This window comes from Impatiens glandulifera, chromosome 1 (genome assembly GCF_907164915.1).
Source record: "Impatiens glandulifera chromosome 1, dImpGla2.1, whole genome shotgun sequence".
Lineage (NCBI taxonomy): Eukaryota > Viridiplantae > Streptophyta > Magnoliopsida > Ericales > Balsaminaceae > Impatiens > Impatiens glandulifera.
Window position 1 is genome coordinate 50,007,911 of NC_061862.1, and position 21,216 is coordinate 50,029,126.

The 21,216-nt window shown below is 26.3% G+C and overlaps 1 pseudogene; it reads left to right on the top strand.

Moving 5' to 3' along the window:
- Nucleotides 1–20,619, top strand: part of LOC124921327 — a 44,149-nt pseudogene extending 23,530 nt beyond the window's left edge.
- The last annotated feature ends 597 nt before the right edge of the window (nucleotides 20,620–21,216 follow it).

Sequence of the window (21,216 nt, forward strand, 5' to 3'; positions counted from 1 at the left end):
TATGTAATTACCAAGTAAAATTTTAATTAGAAAATGCATTTATTTGGTTACAAAAAAAAAGCTACGTTACTATGTATTTGGCCCCCCCGAGAAAAAATTTCTGGGTCCGCCACTGCTTCTTATAATACTCTATTAAGTGAGTAAAGTTTTAGTAACATCCTCTCTGGAAGTTTGATGAGATGCAGTATTATATTAGTCAATAATATTATCTACTAAGATGTAATGAACCTTTCTTTATAATTTAAAATTGAATTAGGAGCTCTTTTATGAAAATTTAGATTATGCATTATTAATTTAACTTATAATGTCAATTTTAACTTATTGATTTGCCAAAATTCATTGTCGTTACTGAGAATGCAATTATTAGATAAAAATATATTAACTTTGGTTATATAGTCTTAGTACTTTGGAGAAATTAAAAAACAATTTTAAATGATTTTTGGTCTAAATTGACTTATTATGATTTAATTTGATTTCAGCAATGATTTCTCCGTATTGTAAATATGTATTGGGAACAATTAAAATCCTTCTAGAAATCTTGCATAACGAAGTCTTTTAGGTTTTCAATTTGACTAGATTTGTTATATTTGCTGTCAATTTGACTTTCTATGCATTTTTCATTCTTTTAGAATAAATTATGTTGTCAATTTGACTTTCTATGCATTTTTCATTCTTTTAGAATAAATTATGAATGTCTCTAGGCTATGTCTGGTTTCATGTATGTATGGTATTTGATTATTTTAGCTAGAACCTCTTCTTCATCCTCAACAGTTAGCTTCTCACCCAAAATGGCATTCATTTCCTGCAAAATAGACATCAGTATTTGGAATTAAAAAAAGGTGATTTTGCAATCATAGCATCAAATTGAAATAAAAAGGATATCGGTTTCTCAGTAACTGTAATAGTGTTTTTCTGTATTCTATAAGATACATTGTGACAGGAACTTGGCTAGATACTCCATTTAAAAAAGAAACTGAAGTAAACTTATGCATCTTACAATTGAAATGTCAAACATGCAAAAAAACCAAAGCAACTGAAGTGAACTTGATCTTGACACGGCTAACAATTCAAACATTGGTGTCTTTTTTAGGTGTATCTGGTTTGAATATGGTCAGGGTTAAATTCATTATCAGTCGGTCTCAACCATGAAATGTTACATTTAAATGCATACTTAATGTCTCATAATGAAAGAATTAGAGTCTTGTATGTTGTTGTCTATTTGGTAATTTACAGCTGAAATAATTAGAGTCTTATTATAGTTTTGTCTATTTATTCACATTAAGAAGAACAATTTGTAAGTTAGTTGGATCTTTCATCTTCTTAATCACATTTGTTGGTCTATCTTTGTGATTACTTGTTTAACTATGTTATAATGACAAACACTTGGGTCTATCTTTGCTGTTTGATTTTGTTGCTGCATTCTTGCCAATTCCAGGTTTTACTCTTTCTATTCCATCAGCTAATAAATTTTTACTATGAATATTGATGTTAATTGTGTCTTCATTAGATATGTTTGTCTACCTACTAGATTTATATTGATTTATGAATTTACATTACATATGTTAGCATGCCTTCATTATTATAGATTTGATATGATGATATTTATTTAAGTGATATTTGAACTATATATATAAGATGTAGGTTAAATTGTCTTATTAATTTAGGTTTATTGTTTGATATTGTAATGAATCCTCTTGTAAATTAACATGTTAATTTTTTTAATAAGTCTTAATATCTAAACAATTCAAATGATTGGGATTAATTAATTTCTAATAATATTTTCTATATAAACCTAGTTTGGTGTTAAGAAATCTGATCGACGTTGGAAAATGGAAATTCCGGATAAAAGTTTGATGGTCCTACGTCGAGATCATCCACAATATATGAAAGGCGTTGAGAAATTCCTAAACTTTGCTCAATACTCTACTGGAATGGAAAATATTGTTTGTCCTTGTGTTAAATGTGCAAATCGAAACAATGAGAGTGTTAATGTTGTCAAGACACATCTAATTATACATGGTATAAGATTGGACTACGATTTTTGGTGTTTTCACGGTGAAAGGAGCTCCACAACTGATATTGTTGATGATGGTGTTGATGATGTTGATGACGAATCAAATAACGAAGACAATGTTAACGAGAATATCATAGAAGAAGATAATACAATTGATGATGTTGATGACGAATCAAATAACGAAGACGATGTTAACGAGAATATCATAAAAGAAGATAATATAGTTGATGATATTGTTCATAATGATGTTGATGACTAGTATATGGAAGATATTCTCAATGATTTGTATCCCAACATTCAACACTCTAGTTCCAAAGATCCGGTTGACAATGATAAAACATTCTACAAATTATTGGATGATTCAAAGCAGCCTTTGTATGAAGGTTCTCGAATTTTAAAGGCTTCCACATTATTGAAGTTGCTTCATATTAAGAATGTTGTTCAATGGACAAATACATCATTCGACCTATTGCTAAATTTTCTCAAAAATGAGATTTTACTAGTAAATTCTCATTTACTTAATTCTTTTTATGGGTGTAAAATTTTATTACAGATATCAGTCTTACATGGGAAAAGATCAACGTCTGTAATAATAATTGTATGTTTTACTGTAAGCAGGATAATGATCTGCAACGTTGTAAGGTGTGTGGCACCTTGAGATGGAAGATTGATAAGTCAAGTGGTGTAGTTCGGAAAAAACAGAATGGAAAACACATCCCAGCTAAGGTGCTACGTTATTTTCCATTGACATCAAGGCTGCAAAGGTTATACATGTCTTCAAAAACGGCTACACTAATGAGATGGCACAAAGATAGTCAAGTAGACGACAAATTCTTGAGGTATCCCGCAGATTCTATGACCTGGAAGTCATTTGATGAACACTACACCGATTTCTCTTCAGAGCCCTGAAACGTAAGACTATGTTTGACTAGTGATAAGTTTCAGCCATTTATTAATGGAAAACAATTGTACAACATTTGACCAGTTGTTCTAATACCTTACAATGTACCACTGACGATATGCATGGACTAAAGTAATTTCATATTATCCATATTGATTCCCGGTCCTAAGAGTCCTGGCGATGCGATTGATATTTTTCTACAACCGTTAATTGAGGAATTGCAGGCCTTATGGCAAACAGGTGCTCGAACTTTTGATGCATCAACTTCAGAGTATTTTAACATTCATGTTGCATTGTTATGGACTATTAACGACTTCCTTGCATATGCAAATCTATCCGGTTGGAGTACTAAGAGAAAATTTCGTGTCCATGTTGTAATATTGGTACCGCTTCAATGAGATTGACCAATTATCAGAAATAGTGTTATATGTGTCATAAACGTTTCCTCCCCCCTAACCACAGATTCCGAAAAGAACGTGAAGCCTTTAACGGTAATACAGAATATCGAATGGCCCCTTCACTATTATCAGGTACGGAATGCTACATGCAAGCTTAGAGTTTAAAAGACGTTGTTTTAAGTTCAAAAAAATCGAGAATCCGTCATGATGTGCGAGGAGATAATTGGAACAAATTATCTATATTCTTTACTCTACCATATTGGAAAATTCTATTGTTGAGACATAATCTAGATGTCATGCATATTGAGAAAAATATTTGCGATAGCGTTGTCGGAACAATGATAGATGTGAAAGAGAAGACGAAAGATGGACTGAAGGCTCAGAAAGATTTACAATTGATGGGCATAAAACACTCGTTACATCCCGTTGAGGTCAATGGAGTTCTCCAATGTCCCTCTGCCCCATACGCATTTTCTCTTAATCAAAAGAAAAAATTCTATGAATTTTTGAAAAAATTAAAGATACCGAAAGGATTTTGTTCTAACATTGGGGGATGTGTTGACTTGGATAAAAAGAAGATTCGGGGTTTAAAGAGTCACGATTGTCATATCATATTAGAATATCTTCTTCCTTTAGCAACACGTGGCTTACTTTTGGAAGATGTCTATGATGCAGTTGTGAATCTATCGAAGTTTTTCCGGTTATTATGTTGTAAGTCGTTGAATATACATGACTTGGATCAACTTCAACTTGATATTGGTATAACGCTATGCAAGTTTGAAAAAATATTTTCGCCATCTTTTTTCTACATAATGGTTCATTTGCCCGTACATCTGGCATTCGAGGATTTTCTTGGAGGACCCGTACACTATCGATGAATGTATCCTATTGAGCAGTATATGAGTACATTGAAGAATTATCTTAAAAATAAAAATTTTCCCAAAGATTCATCTAGTGAATGAAAGTATTAGTTTATGTGCGAGATATTTGGAAGATCAAGATCCTTTGAGTACTTCAGTGCGAGATTCAACTCTATCTGTATTTATATGTTTAGAAGAGTTATCAAAGAGAATTAGTTACACGTACGAACCGGATGATCGAGATAGAACTCATTCATACATATTAAAGAACTTTCCGGAGGTAGAACCTATTTACAAGTAATTCTCAAAATATTACTAGTATATTTATCTTTCCATTTACATGCGTGAATTGACCGATTATCATTTAAATTGATATGTAGTGAGTTCAACCGAGAATATGATAATCATTCCATACCAATTGATGAACGTGATAGACATTACATAGCCTATTTCAAGATAAGAGTGAGTTACAATAATCTTATATATATAATTTTATTGTATTACATTATACTTAGACTAATCTAATTATCTCAAACTAGGTTTCTCAACTTGGAGAAAATATTTATGAGGATCTAGGAATATTAGGAAGTGGTCATACTTGTTATGCGAAGAGATTCGTGTCGTGTCGAATTAATGGATACAAATTCAACATTAAGATACACGATGAAGGTTTAACAACTCAAAATAGTGGTGTGCTGTATTGGGTAACAATGATACCGAAACATTGTCCTACTACGGAGTGTTGACAGACATTATAGAAGTCGAATACTTTAGCGGAAGACGAGTGATTCTTTTTAAATACAAATGGTTTGATGTCATTCGGGAGATCGGAGAATAAAAATAGATAAATATGGTTTTATAAGGGTTGATGTGAACCGCACTTTGAAAAATCATAATCATTAACCGTTTATCTTAGCAAATCAAGCGAAACAAGTGTTCTACGTTCCATATATGGCATCAAGGCCTGGTAGGAAAATTGTGACAACAATAAACCCACGTTATTCGAACATCTATTAAGGTTTCATTGTATTTTATTTGAATTTAATTAGTTAAAATTATGTAACATCTTTTTTTTTAACAAAGAAGACACCAAAGCAGAAACATAAAGGGGGCATGTCTGGGCATCTCGATGATCTCCAAAGGAGATCCGATCTTCAGAGGAGCACCGATCTTCTCGAGGAGGGTGGTTCTAATGAGTCAGATGACACACCCGACCATGTAGATCCGACGTTACTCGAGGTTGAGATGATGACGACATTATCCTCCCAACCTGAAGGTATAAATTATAATATTTGAAAACATAAAAATTCATTTACTAATGTTATATAATTTTTTTTGTAGGTTCTACATTAAAGAGAAAGGGACGGGGAAAAATAGGAACACGACCCTCTCGAAACTTCTGAATCTCATGCGTTAGTTTCCTATCAATGAATGGCCTGTTGTGACTGCATACAGTTGGGTTCAAATTCATTTTGTTGCTAAAAGTTACGGCCTAAATTTTGAACTATGTTGAGCGCGGGTGAGAAAATAACAATAAAATTCTCACCAAATGGGAGAGTGTGTTGCGACAATAACACTACATGGTCTAGACATATTTGGATCGTGGTTCAGGATCTGACTGTGATATCACATCATCTCCTACATTGGTCATACTTGATCTCCACCAACATAGATCATCTTTGGAAGTCGGTAACGGTAAGTGTTAATATCTTGTATTAACTTTCATTCTCTAATACATAATAATAATAATAAATTTTGTGTCTTTGCAGAATCGTTTTGAGGCAGTGCCGGAACATATTGAGTATTATCGGAAACATATAATGGAACATGTTAAGGTGGTTTGTGATAGGTATCGATGTGATATCAACCAGAATCACGTTAATACAAGAACAAAATGTCAGAAATTATTATTACAAGTTACAAAAAAGAAGTTATGGGTGCCGACTGTGCCGTTTCGCGTGTCGATCGTGTCGCTTCGAGTGTCATTTCGCGTGTCATCCGTGCCGTTTCGCGTGCCGACCGTGCCGCTTCGCGTAACGCGAAGCACTTAGCGAAACGTGAAGTACTTAACGAAACGCAAAGTACTTCGCAAAACGCGAAACGATAAGTGAATCTTTCCTGAAACGGAACTCATATCGACGAGATTATCTGCAAATTTCATCATTGACAATATGAACAACGATAGTAAAATCAATATTAACCAATATGAACAATAAGAACAGCTTAAATCAATTTTGAAGATAAACATAAATTGATTTAGGGTTTTCAAATGAAGATAAATCGATTTAGAGTTAGAGTTTGAAATGAAGATAAATCGATTTAGGGTTAGAGTTTTCTTATCTGTATGATGTGTTCCCCGTCGTCGTCGCCTTTAAAGAGAGAACAAGAGTAGAGAGAGAAAAGAGAGAAAAGAAATGAAGGAAATGAAAAAATTACAGTATTTATACTAAACCTAATCCACTTCGCAAAACGTTAAGCCTTTCGCGTTTCGCAAAAAGGACAATTTCGTCAAAAAAATATAAAAGACCACGAAGGCATTTAAAATTATATTTTGCTACCACTTCAAATAAGTCGATCTTTGAGGTCAATTACTCAAATTTTCCTTTTATTATCTAGAGATAAAATATATTTAAGAAGAAATAAAAGTTTATATATATATATATATATATATATATATATAATGAGAGAAAAATATAAAAAATAATATATTATTATTATTATATATATGGTAAGAGAGAGAAAATAAAATAATAATAATAATAATTAATTTTTCTGTTTAATTTATTTAAATATTTTATTTCTCTTTATATATATATTTATATATTATATTTAACTTTATGTCCCTTCATTAATTTTTTTCTCTCATTATATAATTTAATATATAAATTATAGATATTCATTTTTATTATTAAGAGATAAAATATATTTAAGAAAAATAAAAGTTTATATATATATATATATATATAAATAATTATAGATAAAATATAAAAAGTAATATATTATTATAATATATATTGTAGGAGAAAGAAAATAAAAAATAATAAAAATTTAATTAAGAAAGATAAATTTATTTTAAGAGAGAATATTTATTAGTTTAGAAGAGATAATCAATGATTGTGCATGCTAGTAAATCTCTAAAATATTAGATTAGACATTATTAAATATATATATATATATAATTATATATAGATTATATTTGTGGATAAGAACCAGAATTAGAATCCTTGCAAATGCATAGTTAGATCTGACGTAAGGTACTTTTGTTCGCGAATAATTAGAGCTCGGGTAACATTGGATATATATATATATATAAATAATAATAATAATAATAATAATAATAAAAATGGGATAGTTGGGTTGAGACACGTTGTTAATTTAGATTTTAGCGAAAGAGTAATGAGTAAATTCGTAGATAGGTTTAAATAAGAAAACATATAACACTTTTTATATTCCTTGTTTCATTTGTCTCTAATTAATAAATGTATAAATTATCATGATTTGATTCATGAAGTAAACACTAGTAAAAAAAAGTTTCTATAGTTAGTGGTCTCTCAATCGCCATAAGCCTTGAAACCAATCGCCTTAGACATAAAGCAATTGGTTATAACACAATCGCCATCAATCGGTAGAGGTTTCCTAGCTGATGTCATAATTCGTAGCGGCGATTGGTATTATACCAATCACTATAATCTAATGGCGATTGGATGTGAACCACTAGCAATTAAGGTATAGTCATTGGCGATTGGTATAAGACCAATCGCGACCTCCATTATCCTTCTGGTGATTGGTAGAAGACCAATCGCGACCTCCATTAGCTTATGGTGATTGGTAGAAGACCAATCGCGATATCCATTACCTTCTGGAGATTGGTAGAAGACCAATCGCAACATCCTATATAAATAATAATTTTACATTTAATAATACAAATACCTGTAAAATCAAAAATATAACTACTAACCTAACCGTACCACACAATTGAACCAATATATTAACCAAAATCATCATAAACAATATTAACCAAAATCATCATAACCAATATCAACCAAAATCATAATATTACCAAAATCATAACAAAAGAAGTTTCTTAACACCAACATTTAAAATCAAAGTACTATTACTACACCAATATTAACTAACACAAATTCTTACTTAATTCGCGTCTTCCCCAGAATTATCGTCGTCTTGTTGCGCCGGTAGAATTGCGGTTGATGACCCTTCACCCGATGATTGACTGCCAAAATTAGTAAATTGAGCAAACAATGTAGGGTCTATCGATGCACCGTCGGGTATAAACTGTGACATAAAACGCATCATCTCAGCTCTCTCTTTCCTCAACCTCTCTTCATTTTCAGCTCTCTCTTTCCTCGACCTCTCTTCATTTTCAGCTCTCTCTCTCATCAACCTCTCTTCCATTTCAGCTTTCATTTGAGCCATTTCCGTCCTCATCCTCTCTTTCATTCTGCTTTCTATATCATCGAATTTTCTTTGCATTGTCACATTCTCTCGACATAAGTTTTTTTTGACATTGCAGGCCCTCTAACTCTAGAAGCTAAAACCGATCCCATTCCTATAATTTTTCCCTTCTCTTGAGGACCAAAAACATCTTCAGCCAAATCGACATAAAAAATGTCGGGACGTTCAGCTCGCAACTTTCTTAATCCATCCTATAACAAAATATGTTAATACCAATAATATATAAAAATGTAAAGTAAACATATTTTATATATGAGGAGTGATAGGGGAGGGAATTTGAGGGAGGGAATAGGAGAGGGAATGATTTGACATCACCTTATTGGTTGGAAAAAGTGTAAAGTAGGAGGAAAGAGAGAAGAGAGAGAAATTATTTAATTTTTTCAGTCAATCATATTGCCGTCCACGTCATTCCTTCTCTTATTCTCTCACCAAATTCCCTCTCCCAATCATTTCTCTTTATATATATACTTACCACTTTCTCTAGAATGTGTGGATCAACAGTTTTATCTTTTTTGGTCCTAGTCGCCAAAAACAAATCTTCATAGGATGGAACCGATCCTTCTTGAACTTCCTGAGAATGTAAGTTAAATTTCAATTAATTTGAAAACAAAGTTGAAAAATAAGTCTTACCATTTCTCGTCGTATCTGTATAAATGATTTGCTATCAGAACGATGCCCATATTTAAAGTATATGTGTTATTTGAATTATTGGGATTAATAAAAAAAAATATTGACTTTAAAAAAAATAAAAAGAAATATCTTAATAGGATTTATGTTACTGAAAAAAAAACTCAAATAACAAACTTATTGTAGATTCACACAATCTTATCCATCCATGTGTAGACCACATCTATTTATCCGTTTTATTTTATATTTTTTACTAACAAAAACTAATTAATATTAATAGGTGGCTCTTACTTTTTTTCAATATAAATAGATTGAAGTTAATCCTTAAAATCTCATCAAACTTTTCTCTTATTTCATATCTATACAAACACTATCACAAATCTCATATTATCAACAAAAGCTCTCATTCTGATGGTGATGGTTATAAGTTTGATATTCAATAAGTCTATGACACTAGAGAGACACATCCTTTCACGAAAATATGGGTTTCAATTAACTGAATGAGAGAAGAATCACCAAAATAATGCCGATTTTCAGTCATTAGACATACATACTCAAAGGTTGGCACTAGAAGGACCAGATCCTAAGCATCACGATATACCACCCAAAAGACTTAGCCGCCAAATCAAGTATATATAGTTAAAATAAGTTCACAAAATTGTATGATGGGTTTTAATTATCTATGTTATATATGATCAAAATCAAGTTTCAGGGAATTTTATTTACATGCAAACATGTTGCTTTAACTGGTAATACTAAATCATATCTCTCTAAGACATGTCATATCTCTAAGACATGTCATAGACTCATATGAACTTAAATTAGAGAGATTAAAAAAAATGATAGAATCTCAATTTTAAAATAGCAATTATTCTATAAGTTTTTAATAACTTATAATTAGCATGATATTTTCAGAATAAAAATAATTGGCTACAATTAAATGCTTTCTAGATTAGTAACCAAATTTTATAATATTTGACTTAGATAGAAGAGATAATATTACAGTAGATAATAGATTATATTGGATAATATTAGAGTAGATAAATAATAGATTAGATTATTATTAATTAAGAATAATTTTTAATATATTATTTTAATTATATATATATATATAATAATAGTTAAATATTGATTTGCCATTTGAATCTTAACCTAAGAATAAATGGGTGTTTGGATAAATAGGCACTGTTTGTATGAGTCAAACCTTGATTAGGTTTGAATAAGAAAAACGAATAAGATTTTTTATAGTCCTTCTTTAATTTCTCTTTAATTAATAAATGAAATGAATTGTCAAATATTAATAATTTAATAAATTTTAAGAATAAAAAAATAATTTAATTATATTAGAATAATAAATGTTTACTAATATTAATATATATATATATATATTATATATATATAATTCTACAACATTTTTTAAAATTATATAAAAAAAATTTATTCTTTTTTCATTTCTATTTAAACTAATAAATTTAACAAATAATTAAAATCTAAGATATAATCAATTTTAAGGAATAAATAATTAATTTAATTATATTAACACATATTATAAAATTTGTAATATATATATATATATATATATAATTCTATTTGTATTTATAATTTTATATTATATATATATATATTTAAATTATATATTATATATATAACAATCTATTTAAAACTTAATTCTCGATATATTTTTATAAAAATAAAATATTATTTTTCATTATTGGTATACTAACCTATATTTCACGGGTAACTAATATTTTTTATTCTGAAAATATAGTAAAAAATAAATTAATTTTTTTTAATTATTTATCTACATTTTATATTTAATACAAAAAATAAATAATAGAGTTTATACTGAAAATATAGTTTAGCTTATTAATAAAATAATATTATCTGTGAATTTTATCAAAAACCAAAAAATTCAATTTTTTAGTTATAATATATATAACATGCGATGCATACACAAAATTATTAATAAAACACATTAACCATAAGTGGTATAATGGTTAAAGTGATAATCTTTCACACTGTAGACAAGAGTTAAAATCCTTTTTCATTTCTCTCTCTAATTAATAAATAAAATGTATAATCAACATTAACAATTTAATAAACTAAAAGAAAATTAATTATAAAGAATAATAAGCATCCATTTTTTTAAAATTATAGAATTTTTTTTTATTTTTATCTTTAAAAAATAAATGAAACATTAACAATTTAAGAATTAATCTATTTTAAAAATAAAAAATTAATTTAATTATATTAACATTTCTTCTATAATTTGCTTACTAAATATTTATATGTATATATTTAGTTCTATTTGTATTAATTATTTTTATATTTTTATATTATATATATATGAACCATTTTTAAACATTATATTATATATATATAATAATAATCTATTTAAAAATTAATTTGCTATATATTTAAATAAAAATAAATTATTGTTTATGATTATTTGTGTAAAATTTATATTTGACTGTAACTAATATTTTTTATTTAAAAAATAATTAATAATTAATTAATTTATTTTTATATTATTTATCTACATTTTAAATTTAACACAAAATAATAAATAATATTTATATATTGAAAATATAATTTTAGCTTATTAATATAAAAAGGGTGTAATATTTTTTTTTTGAATTTCACCAAAACAAATCAAAAATTCGAAATTTTGTTAGTTATAAAAGATGTATATCACTTTGCATACACAAAATTATAAATAAAAGATATAAATAATTATAAGTGGTTCGATAGTTAAAGTGATCATCTTTCACACTCGAAACAAGAGTTTGAAGTAGAACTGTGCAAAAAAACCGAAAAAACAATAACCTTACCAAATCGATAACTTACCGGTTTTATATTATCGGTTTATTGGTTAACCGATTTTAATGGTTCCGGTTAACCGGTTTTTTATTGGTTAAACGGTTCGATTTTCGGTTGAACTATTTTATAACGGTTTAACCGATAAACCGGTAATAATTTAATTATATATTTATATTAGTTATTTTGTAAATATTACATATATTATAAATAATATTTAATAATATATATAAGTTATTTTAAATTTTAAATTATAATTTGTATAATTGTTAAAAAAAATTAATTTATGGCTATTAGTATACAAATGGAGACTTTGAAAATATATTATATTGTTACAATAATATAATATATTATAATATATTTTTAAATATATCTAGGAAATATCATTATAAAAATATATTTAATAAATTTAATACTTAATTTATAAAATTGAATTATCAAGTTAACGATTAAGTTGGATAACCGACCAAAACAAGTAAACAAAAACTAGTAAAACTGATACCAATATTGACTGGTTAACCGGTTTGTAAAATAAAAGGTAAAACTGAACTTAAACGGAACTGTTTAACCAGTTAACTGACCTATGGAACACCCTAATTCGAATCCTTACAAATGAAAATTTAAGTAAATTATATTTGTGGATAAGAGGCCACACTCGAGACAATAGTTCAAATTTATAAAAAATAATAATTTAAAATATATATCAAAATATAAATAATCAAATTTATAAAAATAATAATTTAAAATATATATATCAAAATATAATTAATTAAATTTATAAAAATAATAATTTAAATATATTAAATTTATAAAAATAATAATTTTAAAATATATATATATATAATGAATTTAAATGTAATAAATTAATAAATTTTAAAAAAATAACTTAATTTGAATAGTTAAATAGGTTAGTTTTGGAATTAATGAACAAATATGTAGTTTGGCAAGTTAAATGTTCCTTCATTAATTTTTTTCTCACACTATATATAAATTATAGATATTCATTTTTATTATCTTGAGATAAAATATATTTAAGAAAAATTAAAGTTTATATATATATATAAATAAATAAATAATGAGAGATAAAATATAAAAATAATATATTATTATAATATATTATAGGAGAAAGAAAATAAAAAATAATAAAAAAATTAATTAAGAAAGATAAATTTATTTTAAGAGAGAATATTTATTAGTTTAGAAGAGATAATCAATGATTGTACATGCAGCGTGTAGTAAATCTCTAAAATATTAGATTAGATATTATTAAATATATATATAAATATATATATATATATATATAATTATATATAGATTATATTTGTGGATAAGAACCTGAGTTAGAATCCTTGCTTGCAAATGAGAACTGGTTAGATCGGATTGGTCATGAATATAGTAAGGTACTTCTCTTCGCGAATAATTAGAGCTCGGGTAACATTGGATATATATATATAAATAATAATAATAATAATAAAAATGGGATAATTGGGATGAGACAAGTTAATTTAGATTTTAGCGAAAGAGTAATGAGTCAATTCGTGAATCAGTTTAAATAAGAAACAAATAACACTTTTTATATTTCTTGTTTCATTTCCTGTCTCTAATTAGTGAATGTATAAATTATCATGATTTGATTCATGAAGTAAAGTATATGTGTTATTTGAGATATTAGGATTAATAAAAAAAAATTATTCACTTTAAAAAAATTTTAAAAAAAATATCTTAATAGAATTTATGTTACTGAAAAGAAAAATAACTCAAATTTAATATAATTATTCATGTTGTTAGAATAATTTTTCCAACCAAACTAGACTTAATATAGATTCACACAATCTTTTTCATCCATGTGTAAACCACATCTATTTATCCTTTTTATTTTATATTTTTTACTAACAAAAACGGCTCTTACTTTTTTTTCAATATAAATAGTTTGAAGTTAATCCTTAAAATCTCATCAAACTAACACTATGACAAATCTCATATTATCAAAAGCTCTCATTCTGATGGTGATGGTTATAAGTTTGATATTCACAGTAAACTTCGGTCAGTCTATGACACTAGAGAGCCACATCCTTTCATGAAAATATGGGTTCCAACTAACTGAATGGGAGAAGAATCACCAAAATAATGTCGATTTTTGGTCATTAGACATACATACTTAAAGGTTGGCACTAGGAGGACCAAATCCTAAGCATCACGATATACCAACGAAAGAGACTTAGCCGCCAAATCAAACAAATTATATATAGTTAAAATAAGTTTACAAAATTGTATGATGGGGTTTAATTATCTATGTTATATATATATCAAAATCAAGTTTCATGGAATTTTATTTACATGCAAACATGTTGCTTTAATTGGTAATACTAAATTATAATTTTCTGGTGCATGCATATACTCTCTAAGACATGTCATAGACTCATATGAACTTAAATTAGAGAGATTGAAAAAAAAATGATAGAATCTCAATTTTAAAATAGCAATTATTCTGTATGTTTTTAATAACTTATAATTAGTAGGACATTTTAAGAATACAATAATTGGCTACACTTAAATGCTTTCTAGATTAGTAACCAAATTTTATAATATTTGACTTAGATAGAAGAGATAATATTACAGTAGATAATAGATTATATTGGATAATATTAGAATAAATAAGTAATAGATTAAATTATTATTAATTAATAATATATTTTATATATATTAATTAAATATTGATTTGCCATTTGAATCTTAGCTTAAGAATAAATGGGTGTTTGGATCTTAGCTTGAAAGTAAATGGGTACATTTTGTGTATGAGTCCTGAGTAGGTTGGAATAAGAAAACAAATAAGACTTTTAATATTCCTTCTTTAATTTCTCTTTAATTAATAAATAAAATGAATTGTCAAATATTAATAATTTAAAAATTTTAAGAATAAAAAATAATTTAATTATATAATTTAAAAAAATGTTATAGAATTATATATATATATATATATATTATTATTTTTTTTATTTCTTTCTAAACTAATAAATTAAACAAATAATTAAAATTTCAAGAATTAATCAATTTTAAGAATAAAAAATTAATTTAATTATATTAACACATATTATAAAATTTGTAATATATATATATATATATATATATATATATATATATATATATAATTCTATTTGTATTTATAATTTTATATTTTTATATTATATATATATATTTTTAAATTATATATTATATATATAAGAATCTATTTAAAACTTAATTCTCGATATACTTTTATAAAAATAAAATATTAGTTTTGATTATTTGTATATTTGACGGGTAAATAATATTTTTATACTGAAAATATAGTCAAAAATAAATTAATCTTTTTAATTATTTATCTACATTATATATTTAATTCAAAATAATAAATAATATAGTTTATACTGAAAATATACTTTAGCTTATTAATAAAAAGGGTGTAATATTATCTGTGAATTTTATCAAAAAAAAAAATAAAAATCTATTTTTTTTTAATAACAAGCAATGCGTACACAAAATTATAAATAAAACACATAAATTACTTATAATGGTTAAAGTGATTATTTTTCACACTAAAGACAAGAGTTAAAATCCTTGCAAATACAAATTTAAATAAACTATATTTGTGGATAAGAGACCCACACTCAAGACAAGAGAGTCGGTTAATATTGGATTGTGATCTCTATTGAGTTTTATGACTAGTTTGCTGAGGTATAAAAGATCGGTAACAAAGGATCGTGATGTCTCAAACCGTGGATCGTTTCGAATAAGAAAACAGACAAAACCTTTTTATATTCCTTTTTCATTTCTCTCTCTAATTAATAAATAAAATTTATAATTAACCTTAACAATTTAATAAATTTAAAAAAATAATAATTTAGTTATATAAGAATAATAATCATCCATTTTTAAAAATTATATAACTTTTTTTATTTTTATCTTTAAAAAATAAATGAAACATTAACCATTTAAGAATTAATCAATTTTAAAAATAAAAATTTAATTTAATTATATTAACATGTTCTTCTATAATTTTTTTAATAAATATTTATATGTATATATTTAATTCTATTTGTATTAATTATTTTTATATTATTCTATTATATATATATATATATATATGAATTATTTTTTAAAATTATATTATATATAATAATAATAATAATAATCTATTTAAAAATTAATTTGCGATATATTTAAATAAAAATAAATTATTATTTATGATTATTTGTCTAAAATTTATATTTGATGGTAACTAATATTTTTTTATTAAAAATATTGTTAAAAATTAATTATTTTTTTTTGATTATTTATTTACATTTTAATTTTAACACAAAATGATAAATAATATTTATATATTGAAAATATAATTTTAGCTTATTAATATAAGAAAGGTGTAATGTTTTTTTTTTTTTTTAATTTCACTAAAAGAAAATTAAAAATTCGATATTTTATAAGTTATAAAATATATATATCACTTTGCATACACAAAATTATAAATAAAAGATATCAATAATTATAAGTGGTTTGATGGTTAAAATGATCATCTTTTACACTCGAAACAAGAGTTCGAAGTAGGACTATGCAAAAAAACCGATAGTTCGAAACTTTGATGGTTTGATGGTTAAAATTTATATAGATTGTCCAGATAGTTATTTAAGTTAAATGTTGCAACATTCCAAATTAAAAAAAAAATAATAGTTTGTTTAAGCACACATTAGACAAATTTCCTCCATTTTGTAGCTCCAACAAGTCCTTCAATTCTTCATCTATTGCATATTTACACAAACTCTATTTTAATTACTTTTGTGAAAAAATCCAATGTTGACAAGAATTATAATGAGACTTTTTTTTTTTGTTGGCATCCCAAAATTTAATGGTTTCCACTTTAGAATTAGTAAGCAAACTAAATATGTTATAATCTTACGAGATTAAATGTTACTTTATCTTATTGTCTTTTGTTTGACGAAGAAATCTAGTTTTAGCTTATCGATGCACTATCTTACGTAACAATTAATTTCGGTTCACATTATGACTAGTTCTTAAAACACAACTCTATTTTTCGTAATAGTTTTATTTATCCATCTTCCTTCAAAGTGAGTTTGGAATACCAAGACCCTTGAGAGTTCTTATTCTTTTAGTATGAATATCATTATAAACTCAAAATGATGTGTTTCACATTGACTACCACATGTTTCCTATGCGATAACAACAAGAAGAAGACAATTAAACACGATATGTTTCACTTCACCCTTGCTTTAATATTTTGACTCTACTTCAAAGTTTCCTTAACTATCAAATGATCATTGGGAAAATTTGGGTTTAATGGACAAAATAATGTTTTCCATCGTCGATGGCTATCATGGCTTTAAATGCAAAAAAAAAAAACATACATAAATCAATTAAGTAAAATCAACCTATAATAATTAATATGCCTTTTTTTAATTAAAGGTCATGTTGTATTAAAATGATTTAATTAAATAAATTTATAAACGCGAGGGGTGATCAATAGAAAGAAACTAACAAAGAAAAATGTGTTAGATTCCTATGAAATCATAGTAGTCTCATCTATGACAACCCCTTCATTTTTTATCGAGATGAACATGCATAGAGATCCTCTCATTTCGAACAATTTTTTCCTTTAAATGTCATGCTTTATATTGCATTATTTCCAAATCATCCAATAAAGATCCAATAAATGTTTGACCCGACTATCTGGTTTGTTATAATCAAAAGTCTACTACAAAATGTGTTATAACCAATTGGTAAATAAGAATACTACGGAGTAAGGACTAGATGTATGAGACGAGAAACTAAAACAAAATGTAGCATATTTTTTGGAAAACATATCAACTTTTATTTCAAAAAGACGTGAATGTGAAGGGCATTCAAAAGTTACGAGCAAAGAGAATCAAAGGAAAAAAAGTAAGTAAAAAAAAATTAAGCCCTATCATCTCAAATAAAGTTGGTTAATCATTATATAATTGAATTATTGATAACTTAAGTCTCTTATTTCTATCTTGTTCTCACTTATTTGCTTTTATTTGATTTCAAACCTTATATTGTGAAGATGATTAGCAAGGGTCGTGAACACAAATGTTTATTACTTTATTTAAGAAAAAGACTTATAAGAAAGTTTATATAACTCGGTAATAGAACACAAATCTCATTTTTTATGGTCATGAGTTCGAGCTTTAGTGACCTTTTAAAAAAAAGATAACCAAAAGACAAGTCTAAAAAGTCTTGCCTAGACATTAGAAGAATCAAACCAAGATAACTAAAATTTATTTTGATAATTCGAAATATCTTATTTATAGATTTTATGAATAAAATTCTAATTAATAGAGTTAAAAATTTGTTAATAACTTTCCATGTTTAAAGTTTTGTGTGTTACTTAACCAACGCATTTTCTATTGATTTTTTTCACCTTATACAAAAAATAAAAATACATAATTGTTAGCATAAGAACCGTTACTGATATTTAGATAGTTCGACTTTGGCGATTATGAGAGTCAAATTTAAGATCATCCTTTTATAAACAATATAATTAAAAAGGTGATCAAAATTTATTCCTATACAAGTTTGCTATAATTTGAACACATCACTCTAAAAAATTTGACCTTTTAAAAGAAAAAATTTATATGTTATATATAGGGGATAACTTGTTACACATTAAATTATAGCATTATTCCAATAAATAAATTTATTGGAACTTTGGCTTCTCAACTCTCTCCGTCTCTCTTCATATTATGTCTATCCCTATGAATTGAACTCTAGCAAGTAGGAATTGATATTTATCACTATATATATAAATGCTTGCTAGGGAATGAAGCATCTGCTTGTCATATTTCCACATTATTAATCTTATATCTATGTTGTTGTTTTAAAAAATTGGTTCCTAGCTAGTTCTGATATTTTGTTGTTTGTTTATGTTTCGTTTGCTAGACTGATGGTAGTGTGCCAAACACACTTGTTATCATAAATTGTGATATTGTTAAACATAGGGTTGCTTCAGCTCAACATATCACACTGCTAAGTGTATCAATCCTGACATTGTAAAAATAATAATTCATTCTCTTTTTCAATGTTCTACCAATGGATTAATGTATGTTTTGGTTGCATGATCTTTGCAGTTCAATGAAAAGTCTAGTTCTCCATTTGTGAAGAAATTCAAAACAATCATTCACCCTGGAGAGGTATTAATTATTTTAGTTGTTTTATATATTTTCATAATTAGAATATAGGGATGTTCTAAAATTAAACATGTTAATTTGAAATTATTATTTAGAGGTCCGATATTCTTGACATCTTGTTAGCCTTATCTGCAATATGCATTAATTATTCTAGATTGACATTATAGCCTTTCAGTTTTATAGATTGTTCTATAAATATGATCACTAGTGTATATATGTGTTGTAAAGATTCCAGGCCGCTATTATCCATAATATTATATATCATTTCATCTTCATTCTTTAAACACAAATCTTGATTGTATATGGAATCATCATAGGTGAATCGAATCAAAGAACTTCCTTAAAATAGAAATATTGTGGCCACTCACACTGACGGTCCAAATGTATGCATCTTGTTGCGTTCTTCTATATTTGAATTATATTGAGACACTTAAGATCCATTGAATTTTTTCTATCTCAATCTAAAGCATTCAGTTCCTGTTCAGGTTCTAATTTGGAATGTTGAGAGCCAGCCAAATCGACAAGCTGTGTATGGAGCCCGAAATTCTTGTCCAGATTTGGTACGTGATGTTACACAATAAAATGTTGTCATGATACAATCATTTCTACAAATATTTACAGTTATATCTTATACACTTAAATTTGCAAATTTTAACTTAATTATTTCATATATTAAGAAACATCTTTGAATGCTATTTATTTTGAGTTGTAGTTTATAATAGAGTTATAATGCATAAAAGAATCATTACCTAACATGCAGGTACTTATTGGGCATAAAGAAAATGCAGAATTTGCTCTTGCTATGGGCCAAACTGAACATTTTGTGCTTTCTGGAGGTTGGAAACTCATTATACCTTTGAAATGTTTTTAGGACAAATTGTTTTTCTTATATTTAATAAATCCATTTTTTTTTATATTAGGTAAGGACAACTTGGTGGTTCTTTGGAATATTGAAGATCATATCTCCACCTTGGCCTTAAAGACACCATCATGTAGTGGTAGAACCATAAAAAACTCCAAGGCTAGTGGGAGTTCTGTTGAAAGTATTACTACTCTAGGACATCAAGATACAGTTGAGGATGTACAATTTTGCCCTTCAAGGTAGAGAAATTACATTTGTAAATTGATCTTTATGCTTGATATTTCAATCTATATGCAGTTTATGATATTTTTTAAGTAAATTCTTTTTTTGTATGTACTAAAGTGGACAAGAGTTCTGTAGTGTGGGTGAGATTCATGTCTCATACTTTGGGATGTAAGGACAGGTTCAAATCCAACTATCAAGGTACCTACACTCCTTTAAATTACCTCAAGAAGCTTACAAATTTTTTTTTTTGTGAGTATAGTATAACCTACTAGGATAATTTAAAGGGACAATTATGGTGCGAATCCTTATCGAGATATTGAGTAGTACTAACTTCTTAAATTGAAAAAATCATTAAAAATAATAAATTTTTTTATAAATACAAAGGTTTTCAAACTGATAGTAAGGCCTCTCTTTAATTTTTTTTTGTAAGTAGATGCATGACAATGCCATCTTTCTATTTAAAATGTACATTTCATTAATATTAGACCCAAAAAAATTATTTTAATGTTTTTGAGAATTCTCTTAGAGTTTTTTATGATTATTTTAATAAATATTAATTTATTTAAAAAATGTTAAATGTGATAATTTTGAAAAGATGAGTAGTTTTTGGTTAAAATATTTAAAATATATTAATTTATAATAATAATTTTAGTTTTTGTAAATAAATAATATTTTAATGCTTTGATTAATGAATTGAATAATTTAGATGATGAGAGATTGAATAAAATTATGTTTATTTATGATTTAGTCTAAGAGGGAAATCATCTAACAAATCCTAAGAACATAATTAATAGTTTTCAAAATTGTGAAAGTAAGAAAGAAAACTACACAATCAAACATACT